This window comes from Panthera leo, chromosome C1 (genome assembly GCF_018350215.1).
Source record: "Panthera leo isolate Ple1 chromosome C1, P.leo_Ple1_pat1.1, whole genome shotgun sequence".
NCBI classification, from domain to species: Eukaryota; Metazoa; Chordata; class Mammalia; order Carnivora; family Felidae; genus Panthera; species Panthera leo.
The window spans coordinates 159,146,439-159,160,553 of NC_056686.1; the positions used below are offsets into that span (position 1 = coordinate 159,146,439).

General features: G+C 38.9%; 1 protein-coding gene across 10 annotated transcripts in view; it reads right to left on the bottom strand.

The window, feature by feature from the left end:
- METTL8 (methyltransferase 8, methylcytidine) overlaps nucleotides 1-14,115 on the bottom strand; it is a 99,429-nt gene that overhangs the window by 70,565 nt on the left and 14,749 nt on the right. For 9 of the 10 annotated variants that reach the window (XM_042949115.1, XM_042949114.1, XM_042949113.1 and 6 more), the window contains 2 exons: nucleotides 13,334-13,379; nucleotides 12,321-12,353 (listed from right to left, as the gene is read on the bottom strand). The exons of the other annotated variant lie outside the window; for it this stretch is intronic. The gene's annotated coding sequence lies outside the window, so the exon portion shown is untranslated. Of the gene's footprint in view, nucleotides 1-12,320; nucleotides 12,354-13,333; nucleotides 13,380-14,115 lie in introns of those variants that run through there. 10 annotated transcript variants of the gene reach the window in all.

Consider the following 14,115-nt stretch of genomic DNA (forward strand, 5'->3'; position numbering starts at 1 on the left):
CAAGGAATATACAAGATGAGTTTGGAGCATCTAATAAGTGCCAGAAAGTAAGGAAGTGCTCAAAAATAAAATAAAACAAACAAACCCCCAAACCCCACAATGAAAGAGGTATGTTAAAGGGACATGTGAGCCAACTGAAAGAGCTCCTAATGGGGCCAAAGCTGAAACACTATGAGCAACAAAATAGTTTGGGTTATAACCCCCAAATAAAATAAATATCCATATGTCCATATGGATACAAATGATTGATTAAATAAATAAATGAAGGAAAGGAGACAAATTTCCCATGCAGAAGAATTCCAAATAACTTATGTAGATACTCCATCCTCAAGGGGTGGACCATAACTTCTCATTCCTTAAGTGCAGGCTGCACAGAGTGACTTCCTTCTAAAGAGTACAGTATGGAGGGGCACCTGGGTGGCTCAGTTGGGTAAGCGTCCGACTTCAGCTCAGGTCAGGATCTCGAGGTTCCCAAGTTCGAGCCCCGTGTCGGGCTCTGTGCTGACAGCTCAGAGCCCGGAGCCTGCTTTGGATCCTGTGTCTCCCTCTCTCTCTGCCCCCTCTCCCACTCACACTCTGTCTCTCTCTCAAAAATAAATAAAACTATTTTTTAAAAAAGAGTACAGTATGGAAAGGGGGAGAAAGTTAACTCTGAAGTAGAGAAACCTGACAAACACTAACTCAGGTAATCAAAGTTAACATCAACAGTGATGTCATGTTGATAGTATGTATTCTTTTTTTAATGTTTATTTTGGGAGAGAGAGGAAGAGAAAGAGAGAGAGAGAGAGAGAGAAAGAGAGAGAGAGAGAAAGAGGGAGAATGAGTGGGGAGGGGCAGAGAGAGAGAGGGAGAGAGAGAATCCCAAGTAAGCTCCATGCTGTTAGCACAGAGCCTGACTTGGGGCTCAGTTCCACAAACCACGAAATCATGACCTGAGCCAGAATCAAGAGTCAGACACTGAACTGACTGAGCCACCTAGGTGTGTCGATAGTATGTATTCTTGACATGATGTAATGAGAATGGCACTTTGCCTCTGTGTTCTTCTTCCTCTCCCCAAACCCATAACCCCAGTCTAATCGTAAGAAAAACATCAGACAAACCTCATTTGAGGAACATTCTTTAAAATACCTGATAGTACTCTTCAAAACCATCAAGGTTATCAAAAAAAACAAGGTAATCTGAAGGGTGCCTGTGTGGTTTAGTTGGTTAAGCATTGGACTCTTGATTTTGGCTCATGTCATGATCTCACGGTTTGTGGGATTGAGCCCTGTGTTGGGCTTTGCACTGGCAGAGCCCGTTTAGGATTCTCTCTTTTCCTCTCTGCCCTTCCCCTGCTCATGCTCTATTTCTCTCCCAAAGTAAACATTAAAAAAAAAAAAAAAAAAAAGTTAATCTCAGAAACTGTAAGGGCCAAGAGGAACCTAAGGAGACATGACAACTAAATGCAATGTGGTGTCCTGACTGAGATTCTGGAACAGAAAAAGGATATTAGGTGAAAACTAAGAAAATCCAAGTAAACTATGTACTTTACTGTAAACAGTAATGTATTGACACTGGTTCATTAATTGCGACTAATATACCATACTAATATAAGATGTTAATAATAGGAGAAACTTGGTATGGAATATATGGTAGCTATGCTATTTTCACAATTTTTCTATAAATCTAAAACTGTTCTAAAATGAAAAGTTTATTTAAAAGAATTAACTTTGTATGCTTACAGTCTATGATGTGAAGGGCAGACAGGGGGTGGGGGTAGGGGTGGGAGGTGTTTATAAGGCTGGAAATTTAGGCCGGAGCTAGATAGGAATCTTTCTACCAAATTAAGCAGTTTCAATGTTTTTCTAAAGGCATTGACAACAACTGAAGAGTTTTAAACAAGGTGAGCAACATGACCAGATTTGTATTCTATAAAGACTATAATGATGGTTTTATACTACCAAACTACCAAAGTTGGACACTTAACTGACTGAGCCACCCAGGAGCCCCTTTGCATGTATAGTTTTTAAAATCTTCATATATGATCCTGGTGCACATCAATGGTTGAGAACCACTCCTACACAGAACTGATTAAATGAGGGCTCCACACAATAAGAATTTGTCAGAGATCATGGGAGCTAGAGAAGACAGTAGCATGAAAATCAAGGAAGGGGCCAAGTCAAGACATATTTTAGAGTCAGAATCAATAGTTTTTTTTTGTTTTTTTTGTTTGTTTGTTTGTTTGTTTTTTTAATGACTAGATGTGAAAGCAGGATGAAGCCAAACATGAAACACAACTTCTGGCTTGGGTAGCTGGGTAGAGGATGAGACTATTCACGACAGAATTCAGAAAAAAGGTTATGACAATGGTGGGACAGTGGTAGAGAAGAGAAGATAGATTGTTTGCACATAACAAATTTTAAGGATCCCACAATATATTTAAATGGGTATTGCAATATGAATTTAGGTAGCTGGTAGGCACTAGAGATGTAGATTTGGGAGACTGATCACTGGTTTCCAGGTGGTGGCTGAAGTCATGATGAATTGACCAAGAGAAAAAATGAGACAGATGGAACTCATAGTAATACAACACTTAGGAGACGGGTACAGGAAGAAGAATCAGCTTCTGTGATCAAATACTAAAGAACACTAAAAGAAACTAAAAATAACAGGTTTTGGAAGCAGAGATCAATGATGACCTTTATCAAAGTGTTTTGATCCTGGCTGTGCCAGCAGAAGGCAGAGTTGAGGGATAAGTAGGTCAATATGAGTAGGGGAGGTAGTGAATAGAGATGAGTCTGATAGGCGGTGGAAAGGAAAAGAGAGAACTTGGCTAAATCTTGAGGTGTCACCTAGATCAAAGAAGAGTTATTTGTTAAGATGCAGAGAATCTTGAGTATCTTTGTAGAATGAGAGAAAACCTAATATTGAAAAAAAAAAACAGAATGAAAATACTGGAAAGAGATGGATGGTTGACAAACAAATTTCAAGAAGTGGGAGGAAGGGTGGGGAATTAAGTACACCAAAAACATGTTAACTATGTAAGATGTCAAGAACAATCTCATCCTCTGATGAGTGAGAACAGGTGAGTTTGTGGTGGAAGGGAAAATTATTCAGTGAGTCCCTTCCCAATACTCTCTTCTTAATAACTTTAAAAAAAAATTGTTTTTGTTTTTTTTTTTGAGAGAGCGAGAGTAAGTTGGGGTGAAGGGCAGAGGGAGAGCAAGAATCTTAAGCAGGGCACATGTCCAGCATAGAACCCGATGTGGGGCTTGATCTCATGACCATGAGATCATGATCTGAGCAGAGTCAGATGCTTAACCTACCGAGCCACCAGGCACCCCCCACCCGAATCCCTGATGCTCTCTTTGTGAAGAGGCTGCAAGGTAGGGAACTTGAGAAAAGGAGGAACAGAAAAAAATGGAAAAGAAAACTAACAACATTTGAGTAAAGGAATGTTAACAGCTAATTGGTCCATCTGAAGTTGTGACTCACATTAGTGATCATTTATTGGTGGCCTCCTGAGCACTCACTCCCCACTAATAAATAGCTTGTGTATTTGAAATCTTTGAGTTTGTAGAGAAGCCACACGAGACCTGGCTGAAACTAGAGGTGAACTGTTCAATCTATGCTAAGCCAATCAGCCACATTCCAAACCTGTGGGTATAGTGATTGGTTTAGAGGTAAGCATGTGACTAAACTTGTCCAACAGAGTGCACCTTAGGTCTACTGCCAGAGATTTTAGGACAAAGATGGTTTCTCGTACCTGTTATGGATGAAAGAGGAAACATGATGCCCTGTAGCTGCTGAAAGCTGTTACTAGTTAGCTCAGGCTGCCTTAACAAAATGCCAAGGACTGGATGGTTTAAAAAGTAGAAATTTATTTTCTCACAGTTCTGGCAGCCAGAAGTTCAGTATCAAGGTGGTATCAGAATTGGTGAGGTTCTGGTGAGGTATCTCTTGCTGGCCTGTAGACAGCTGTGTCCTCCATGCATGTTTGGGGAAAGAGATGTCTCTCTAGTGTCTCTCTTCTTATAAGGACACAGTTGTTTGTTTTTAATTTTTTTTAAATGTTTATTTATTTTTGAGAGAGAGAGAGAGAGAGAGACAGAACACAAGTGGGGGAGGGGAAGAGACAGAGGGAGATACAGAATCTGAAACAGGCTCCATCCAGGCTCTGAGCTGTCAGCATGGAGCCAGACAGGAGGTTCAAACTCAGGAATGGAAAGATCATGACCTGTGGTTGAAACTGGATGCTTAACTGAGCCACCCAAGCACCCCAGGACACAGTTTTATTGGATTAGGGCCCCACCATTATGATCTCACTTAACTATTATTACCTCGATAAAGGCCCTATCTCCAACAGTCACACTGGGGGTTGGGGCTTCAACACATGAATTGGGGCAGAGTTGGGGAGACACAATTCAGTACATAACAAAAGCCATCTTGGTCTGGCCTCAGGATGGTACAACTTTAGGGTGAAACTAACTCTGAAAGAAAAATTGAAAGATAAAAAGAAGTTAGATGCCATTGTTAAGTAGCTGGATTAAGTTTCATTTGAAGCCTGTCCCACCTCTGGCTTTTTCAGTTATTAAGCCAATACATTCCCTCAATTATTTAAGCCAATCTGAGCTTTCTGTTATCTGTAACCAAAAGTAACCTGATAGTGGGGCACTTGGGTGGCTTAGTCAGTTGAGCATCCCAGTCTTGATTTTGGCTCAGATCATGATCCCAGGGTCATGGGATTGAGCCCTGTGTTGGGCTCCAGGCTGAGCTTGCAGCCTGCTCAAGACTCTCTCTCTCCCTCTGCCCCTCTCCCCGCTTGAACTCTCTCTTTCTCTCTCTCTCTTAAAAAAAAAAAAAAAAAAGTAACCTGGTAAAGCAGTTATATGATTTCCTCTACCACCTGGCAGTCTGGGGGCAATATATTTGTTTTTATCTAGATTAGGCCTGTCCAGGCTGGTAGTACAGAAAGTAGTAGTGACTTAGGACAGTGGAATTGAGGGTGAATAGAACTGATGACCATGAAATAAGCCCAAAATGACCAGAAATAAAAAAATAAAGAGGATAGAGGAGAAGGAGGGGTGAGGGTGGGGTGCAGCTGATGGACTTCACGGGGCTTAAGTCTGGGTTAAACAGAAATAAGGGAAAGGGGGGGCACCTGATGAAGCATGCAACTCTTGATCTCAGGGTTATAAATCAGAGCCCCATGTTGGGTGTAGAGATTACTTAAAAATAAAATCTTACAAAAGATTTTATTTTCTTTTAGGAAAGAAAAGAAAAGAAAAGAAAAGAGAAGAAAAGAAAAAGAAGGGGAAGAGAGATAGAATGTATGGGTTAATAATGAGGCCTTCTGAGTTTATTAACCCATGTCACCTAGTAACAAAAACAGTAACACTGTAACAATGGGAAGGAAATCCTGCTTTCAATGAGAGAAGCTCTTATATGTGGCTAGAAAGAACCACAAGGTTATAAACACCCATGAAAGAGAAACTTTAGCATGGACAGGAGCTAAAAACATGATGGCCATCCACCACCTCATTTTAACCTTCTGAAGGTCATTACAACAGATCTCCATTCCTTGCTCTTCAGGAAAAATCTCCTACTGGACACACCTATTAAAACAGGGTTTGGGGTGCGTGGCTGGCTCAGTCAGTAGAGCATGTGACTCTTGATCTCGGGGTTGTGCGTTGGTATAGAGATGACTTAAAAGAATTAAAAACAAACAAGCAAACTGGGTTTGTCAAACTGAGGTCCTATGACAATTTTTTAAATCGTGTTTTTATTATGACAATCTAAAAACAAAATCAATAGGAGCAAAGGTATAACTGCTACTTGATTTCAGTGCCTGGGTTTGCATTTATGATCTTGTTGGCAACAAGCAGCACAGATATAATATGGAAATGAAGCGTCTGAGTATATAGCCCACCGCAAAAGATTCTGCAGTATCTCAAATTGAGAAAAGTGGTAAGGGAATTGAGAAGATACACAGCACGTGATAGCAAAGATGGGCTGAAGTCAAGTGAACCTACGTGGAGGAGGTCAGTACCTAATTAATAATGAGAGCTGCAATTTAGTTTTGGTAACACATCAGCAGTCACATCATGCTGTTAATTTGAATTTTATTGGCCTTGTGATGGTATTTATACTTATTTTGATTTTATAGTTGAAAAAGAGCTCTATGCACAAGGACTTTTACCTAGATTTGTATAACAATATGTCAATTTAAGTCAACCCAGAGATCTGAGAATTTTTTCCCCTTTAAATGGAGGTTTATACATTTTTCAACATTGAGAAATACTGTATTAGGAGATTCTGTTCCAGAGAATTCTCTTATTCCTTTTTTTTTTTTTAAGTTTATTTATTTTGAGAGAGAGAGTGGGACAGGCACAGAGAACGAGGGAGAGATAGAATCCCAAGCAGGCTCTGCAATGTCAGTGCAGTTCCCAACCAGGGGCTCAAACTCACCAACGCGAAATCATGACCTGAGCTGAAGTCAGACACTTAACCGACTGAGCCACCCAGGAGCCCCTCTTATTCCTCTTTAATAGCTGAAATATTGCAAAGTAGGACAGAATCACCTCAAGTCTTCTTGGAAAGCAGTTTCAAGTGGAGAGGCAAAGGGTTTGGACTAAGTTGAGTGCAGGCTCTGCCACCGGCTACCACACAACCTCTGATGGGATACTTTGTTAATTTACTCAAAGGTGGCTAATAAGAGTATTCTAAGATATAGGAAGGTCACAGAAGGTGATCTATGTAAAATATATATGTAATGTAGTGCTGGATACATGGTAAGTGCTCAGTAAACTTTAGCTGATATTACTGTCATTATCATTAACTTATAACTTCCAGAAGGCTTCATGAACACCACAGAATCAAGCCTTGCACTATACTTCTTAGTTTAAACAGCCCTAAAGTCGTCCCAACTTCCCAAGAAGGTAAGACTAATTTAACAATGAAGTAGGGAAGCAGAGTAGAAAGTGCTAAACTAAGAATATAATAAGCCTCAAGTTCAAGTCCTGGTCCAACCATCTATTATCATGACTTTTAGAAAAGTCACTTACTGGGCCTGAACCTATTGGCTCATTTGCAAAATGGAGATAATTCCTAAGTTACAAAGTTCTTGCACAGAACGTTATAAAATACATCATACCTCACAAATATAAAGTCAAATTATTATTCAGTGAATTCCAGAAACATTTCTATATGGCACTTGTTGGGATGAACATTGGGTGTTACATGTAAGTGATGAATCAGTCACTAAATTCTACTCCTGAAATCATTATTACACTGTATGTTAACTAACTTGCATTTAAATAAAATTAAACAAAAATAAATGGCACCCCTTAAAGTTTGAAAAGGAAAAAATCTATCAGATGAAAAATTAGTAAATTATTAGGAACACCATTCCCACCTCCTACTGTTGAGCAATCAGGTACTGAAATGGTAAATTAGGACAACCAGCCAAACTGAAATTAACAGTCGAGCCTTTTACTTACTGCAACGGTGTAAGCAAGAGGCAACGAGAGGCACCAGCTCTCCAGCATTCCATTTTTCCCTGCGGAATGGCACTCGGTAAGGATCACGTAGATGCAGCACAGATGGGGGAAATTGTCTCCTGCCTTTTTATGGATCCATGGGCAAAGGGGAGTGGGGCTGGGGGAAGAAGAGCTAAGAGGGGAATAGTACTGAGCCACCAAAGTGGAGAAGGTATCTCAGCAGCAGTCCTCATTATTGAGCATGACTGCCCAGGGGAGCCTTGACTGCAATCACTCCAGAAAACTGCAATGCACTGGCTGTACCCCAATTCTTGTGTGGGAATGGTAGCTCTTCCCATGAGGCCTTCCAGGAAAATCTTGTAATTGCCTATGGTCAGGCCTGAAACATCACACATAGGATTCTGACTTGGAGCCAGACTCCTCACCCAAAGAAATAAAGGATACAAACACTCTTTACCTAAACATACAATAAACCTTATTCCAAGAAATTATATAAACTAAAAAAAAATCAATAAATTTAGGAATTATTTTTTAAAGCCCATGAATAATAATGCCATAGCAAGTTGCTTAAGAACATTATATATATATGTATAGATAGATGCATACATACATACATAATGTTATATATGTATATATAAAATATTTTTAAAGACTTATTTTTAAGTAATCTCTACACCTAACATGGGGGTTGAACTCACAACCCCAAGATCAAAGTCACATGCTCTACTGAATGAGCCAGCCAGGAGTCCCAAGAAAGAATTATATATTTAACCTCGATCACATCATGTAGAGAAACCTTTGTGATCTTCAATCTATAAAAGGTCTTATTTCTAATATTATCTGTAAGTCAGCTGTTAAAAGCTCAGAACTACATTTTCTTTTTTTTTTTTTTTTAAGTTTATTTTGAGAGAGAGAGAGAGAGAGAGAGCACATGTACATGTGGGCACAGGGGACAGGGTGGGGGGAGGAGAGAGAGAGAGACAGACAGACAGACAGACAGAATCCCAAGCAGGCTCCATGCTATCAGCACAAGCCTGACCTGGAGCTCGATCCTACCAATCGTGAGATCCTGACCTAAGCCCCTGACCTGAGCAACCCATGCGCCCTAGAACCATATGTTCTATAGAAACATTTTAAATGGTGATTAAGATACAAGACTAGCCCACACATGCTTTTTAAATCCATAATGTGGATGAAAAGAAATTTGTTTATTTTAAATGATCTTAGAAAACTGGCAAATTTCATTTTCCCAACAGCTGAAACACTGCCAATCCATAATGCCTGGGGCAACATGAATCTTATTTAATACAAAAACAATATGATTCTTTTAAAACAACAACAAAACACATAAAACTTGTCAGCCATTTTTTTGCCACCTGATAACATAAGGTGTGTCTAAAAGTGATGTTGTTTAACTAAAAACTAGATGTGGACATCAAAATAAGTGTTGACCCTTCAAGTAAGTCACTTTGAGAGATTACCATTTATTCCAATAATAAACATCTTTGAAATTTTATTTTCAGATAATGTCCTCATAGCAGGCCTATTAATTTTTTTTCATATCCTCAGTGGTGGCAAACTTTTTGCTTGAGGATAATACCCTTAATTTTTTTTTACAGTAAGTTGTTGTTCTTGTTGCTATAACATAACCAGCTTAGAAAGATCATATTCATTGAGATCTAGCTTCTGGTATGTTCTGTTTCCTTAAACAGCCTTAAACAGTCATACCTCATAAATCAAGTTCACACAGTATATACTGTACTAACACAAATGATAGTATCCTGTGTGCTTATTCTTTTTTAAGAAGCCAAAACTATCTGGAAATATAAGCTGAATGTTTTTTTTAACATCAATAGCAAAATAGAAAACATACAGGGGATAAGGTTCCTCTTATGATTATAACAAACATAATATGAAATACGCAGGAATAAACTTAGCCAGAAATGTATAGAACTGATATGAAGAGAGCTATACAACTCTACAGAGGGGCATGGAAGATAATTTTAATAAACAGGAAGACGGTACATGGGTTTCTGAAGCTGAAGATTAATATTGTAAAAATGTAAATTCTCACCAAAATCATCCATAAAATTAAAGAAATTCATTCAAAATTCCAAAAATGTTTTTGAGAAGCTTAAACAAATAATTTAAAAGTTTATCTGGAAGAAGACACATGCAGAAAGTGCCAGGAAAATACTGGAAGGGAAATAGTGATGCTAGCTGCGGTGGCATCGGGGAAAGGGGGGTAGGGAAGTACTCATTTTTCCAGACATTAGAGTACACTATACATCAAGTATGTGTATACTTAGCCATGTCTCTAGTGCTAGGATATATAGTCAAAGCACTGAAAAAGAATAGATAATCCAGAAACTAGTCAAAATGCATGTAAGAATTCTATTTGTAATAAAGCTAGTATTTCAAATCAGTAGGTTATGGTTGGACTATTCAAAAAAGTGTTTGAAGAACATGGGCTACCAGGGAGCCTGGCTGGCTCAGCTGGTGCAACCTGTGACTCTGGATCTTGGGTGTGGTGGGTCCAAGCCCCAACTTGGGTGTAGAAGAAAGAAAAGAAAGAAAGAGAGAAAGAAAGAAAGAAAGAAAGAAAGAAAGGGAAAGAGAGAGAGAGAGAGGAAGAAGAAAGGAAGAGAGAGAGAGAGAGAAAGGAAGGGGTGCCTGGCTGGCTCAGTCGGTGAAGCATGGGACTCTTGATCTCGTGATTGTAGGTTCAAACCCCATGTTGGGTATCGAGATTACTTAAAAAAATAAAATCTTTAGGGGAGGTGCCTGGCTGGCTCAGTCAGTACAGCATGCAACTCTTGGTCTCTGGATCGTGAATTCAAGCCCCATGTTGAGTGTAGAGACTACTAAAAAATAAATAAATAAAATATAAATAAATCAATAAAATCTTTAAAAAAGAAAAAGAAAAAGAAAATGGCCTACGTATTTGGAAATAATAAATTTATATGCCAATGCTATATCTAACACCAAAATAAATTCCAGGTAATGTAAAAAATACTCCTTAATAGGCCTAAAAAATATATGTGCTTACTAAAAAGTAGGGTAGAAAAGACTCTTTTGAACATGACGCCAAAGCTAAAAAGTTAAAAATGAAAGAAAAAGACTAATACATTGTGTATAAAAACTTATGGGAAGATATGCTACAAAAGACTCCAGTGGAGATACTGCAAAACACTACAATGTACTATTGATCTATAAGGAACACTTAGAAAATACTTAGAAATGACCTCCTAAGTAGAAAATGTGCTAATGCCATCAACAAACATTCACCAAAAAAATGCAAATGGCCACCAAACACTTAAAAATATTCATCACACTAACGAAAAATGTCTTTGGGGGGTGCTTTCAACGGCAAGTAACAGAAGATCTTGGCTTATATAATGAGAGAAAAATATCTCTCGTGACTGGAAGTCCAGAGGTTGGGCCAGTTCTAGGTGTGGTTTCATCTTTAGTTCAAGGATGTCATCAAGGACCCACGCTCTTGCCATTTCTCCATCCTGCTCTTTGAGCATCACCTTCACCCTAAGGCTCGTTCCCTTTGCCAGTTACGACGTGGCTGCTGCAGCTCCAGGCATCACACTGACACAGCAACATCCAGAGGAAGAAAAGGACTATTTCTTTCTTACGTCTTTTTTTAGGGATGGAGAAATTATCTCACAAGCTCCTCAACAGGCTTGCTCTCGGATTTCTCTGGCCAGAATTGAGAGTCACAAACTATCTCTAAATCAGTCTCTGAAAAGAGAATGGGTTCCTCTGATTACCTTGGACTAGAGGTTCTCAGAGTGTGATCCAGGGATCCCTAGGGGCCCAAAACACTTTAAGGGGGTCCACAAAAGGTCAAAATTCTTTTCCTAATAATATCAACATATTCTTTGTCTTTTTTTACAGTGGTGACAGGTGCACTGATGATGCACAGGCAATGGTGGATAAAACTGCTGGCACCTTAGTCTGAATCAAGGCAGTGGCACCAAACTGTACTGCAGGTGACTATTTTCTTCACCAACCATGCATCAACAGGAGAAAAAAAAAAGTCTGCTTCACTTCGGCATATCCTTGATGAAGCGAAACAATTGTTTTCATGGAACACCATTTGTACTTTGGCATTTTCTCAAAAACTAAGTAAGCCTGGCAGGAAAACAACTGACACCATTTGTCGCCATTAATAAAATTCAAGCGTTTAAGCAAAAAGTTAGAATTCTAGAAAACTTGTGTCCACCATGCTTAGCTTAACAGCTTTCTGACACTTCAACACTGTTCTGAGGAGAATAAGGTATTTTTGACATGGTATAATAAAATGTGTCAACGTTTGGAAGACATGCACAACTCAGTGAACCAATATTTTCCAGATGACACATACGGTATCACAAAATCATACATGGGTAAAAGATCCATTCAAAGTGCAAGACGATCAATGGATTTTAATGTAACAGAGTAAGAGAAGTACACTGATATGGTTTCAAGTATTATATTGCAATTCACCTTTAAGAAACTACCACTGGGGCGCCTGGGTGGCTCAGTCGGTTAAGCGGCCGACTTCGGCTCAGGTCACGATCTTGCGGTCCGTGAGTTCGAGCCCCGCGTCAGGCTCTGTGCTGACAGCTCAGAGCCTGGAGCCCGTTTCAGATTCTGTGTCTCCCTCTCTCTGACCCTCCCCCGTTCATGCTCTGTCTCTCTCTGTCTCAAAAATAAATAAACGTTAAAAAAAAAAATTAAAAAAAAAAAAAGAAACTACCACTTATTGGAATTTAGTATAATATCAAAGAAGAGGATTCACATTCATCCTAAGAGACTATTAAAGTACTCCTCCTCTTTCTAACTACTCACATTTCTCTGTGAGATCAGCTTTTCTTCACATATCTAAAAGAGAACAACAAATCACCAGACTCAATACAGAAGCAAACATAAGAATCCAGTGTAACAGGTGAGAGGATTAAGAGGTACAAACTTTCAGTCTTAAAATAAGTTGCAGAGACAAAAAGTACAGTGTAAGAAATATAGCCAATACTATCATAATAACATCACATGGTAACAGACAGTGACTTATCACAGTGAGCACTGAGTAATGTACATATTGTTAAATCAATATGTTGTACATCTGAAACTAATATAACACTATGTGTTAAGTATACTTAAAAAAAAAAAAAGAATCTGGTCATCTTCTCTTAGAGGCCAGATATTAAGGAGATTTGCAAAAATGTAAAGCTATGCCATTCTTCTCATTAATTTGTTTCTTTTGGAAAATATTTTTAATAAAAATGGTATTCATGCTAATATGTAGTGGGTTTATTACTGTTATTTTAAATGACTTAATAAATATTTGCATTTTTCTTTGGTTTAATTTCTAACATAGTAAACATTGACAGCTATGATCCATATAAATAAAAGCTCTTGGGGGTATAATTTTTCAGTGTCAAGGAGTCCTGAGACCAAACAGTTGGAGAACTGCTGCCTTTTGGCTTAATTTTCTGGGGTGACCAGGAGAATGGCAGGACCACTACTTTTTTTAAAAAAGAGCATGATGGGGGCACCTGGGTGGCTCAGTCAGTTAAGCGTCTGACTTCGGCTCAGGTCATGATCTCACAGTTCATGAGTTCGAGCCCCGCATTGGGCTCTGTGCTGACCGCTTAGAGCCCGGATGGAGCCTGCTTCTGATTCTGTGTCTCCCTCTGTCTCTGCTCCTCCCCTGCTCATGCTCTGTCTCTCTCTCTCCTTCAAAAATAAATAAAAACATTTAAAAAAATTTAAAAAGAGCATGATGGCTTAATTAAGTATTTGACTTATCATTTTGGCAAAGTGAAATGTTGTGATCAGTGGTATAGAAAAACAAGCATACTCACACACTGTCAGGGGAGACTGCATTGAGAAACCTTTTCTGAGGAAACTCTGTCAATACAAATGAAAATTCTTTTTTGTCTAAATTTTTTAATGTTTATTTATTTTTGAGAGAGGAAGAGAGAAAGAGGGAAAGAAGAAGCAAGCACAAGCGGGGAAGGGCATAAAGAAAGGGAGACACAGAACCCGAAGCAGACTCTGCACTGTCAGCATAGAGCCCGATGTGGGGCCTGAACCCACAAATCACAAGATCATGACCTGAGCCGAAGTCAAACATTTAACCGACTGAGCCACCCAGGCGCCCCCATATGAAAATTCTTGAAGAATAAATTTGATGGAAAATTCAATTTCTAGAATTATATCCTAAGAATGTAACCAGAAGAATATATTAAGCATTTGTCACAGCACTGTTGTACATTATCCTGAAAAACTGTACACCATCTAAATAGTCATCTTCAGAAAACTGACTGAATTACTGTATATCCATGTAAGGGAAAATCATGTAGCTACTTAAAAATGTTACTTAGGGACTCCTGGGTGGCTCAGTGGGTTGAGCATCTGGCTCTTGATTTCAGCTCACGTCATGATCTCATGGCTTATGAGATAGAGCCCTGCATCGGGCTCTGTGCTGACTGTGTGGAGCCTGCAAAAATATTGCTTATAAACCTAAATTTACTGATATGGAAAGAAGTCCATGATTTTTTTAGGTGGGGGAAAAAATAGGGTACAAAATCGTACCTTTAGTAAGATCTCATTTTTAAAAATTAATATATATAATAACAAATAT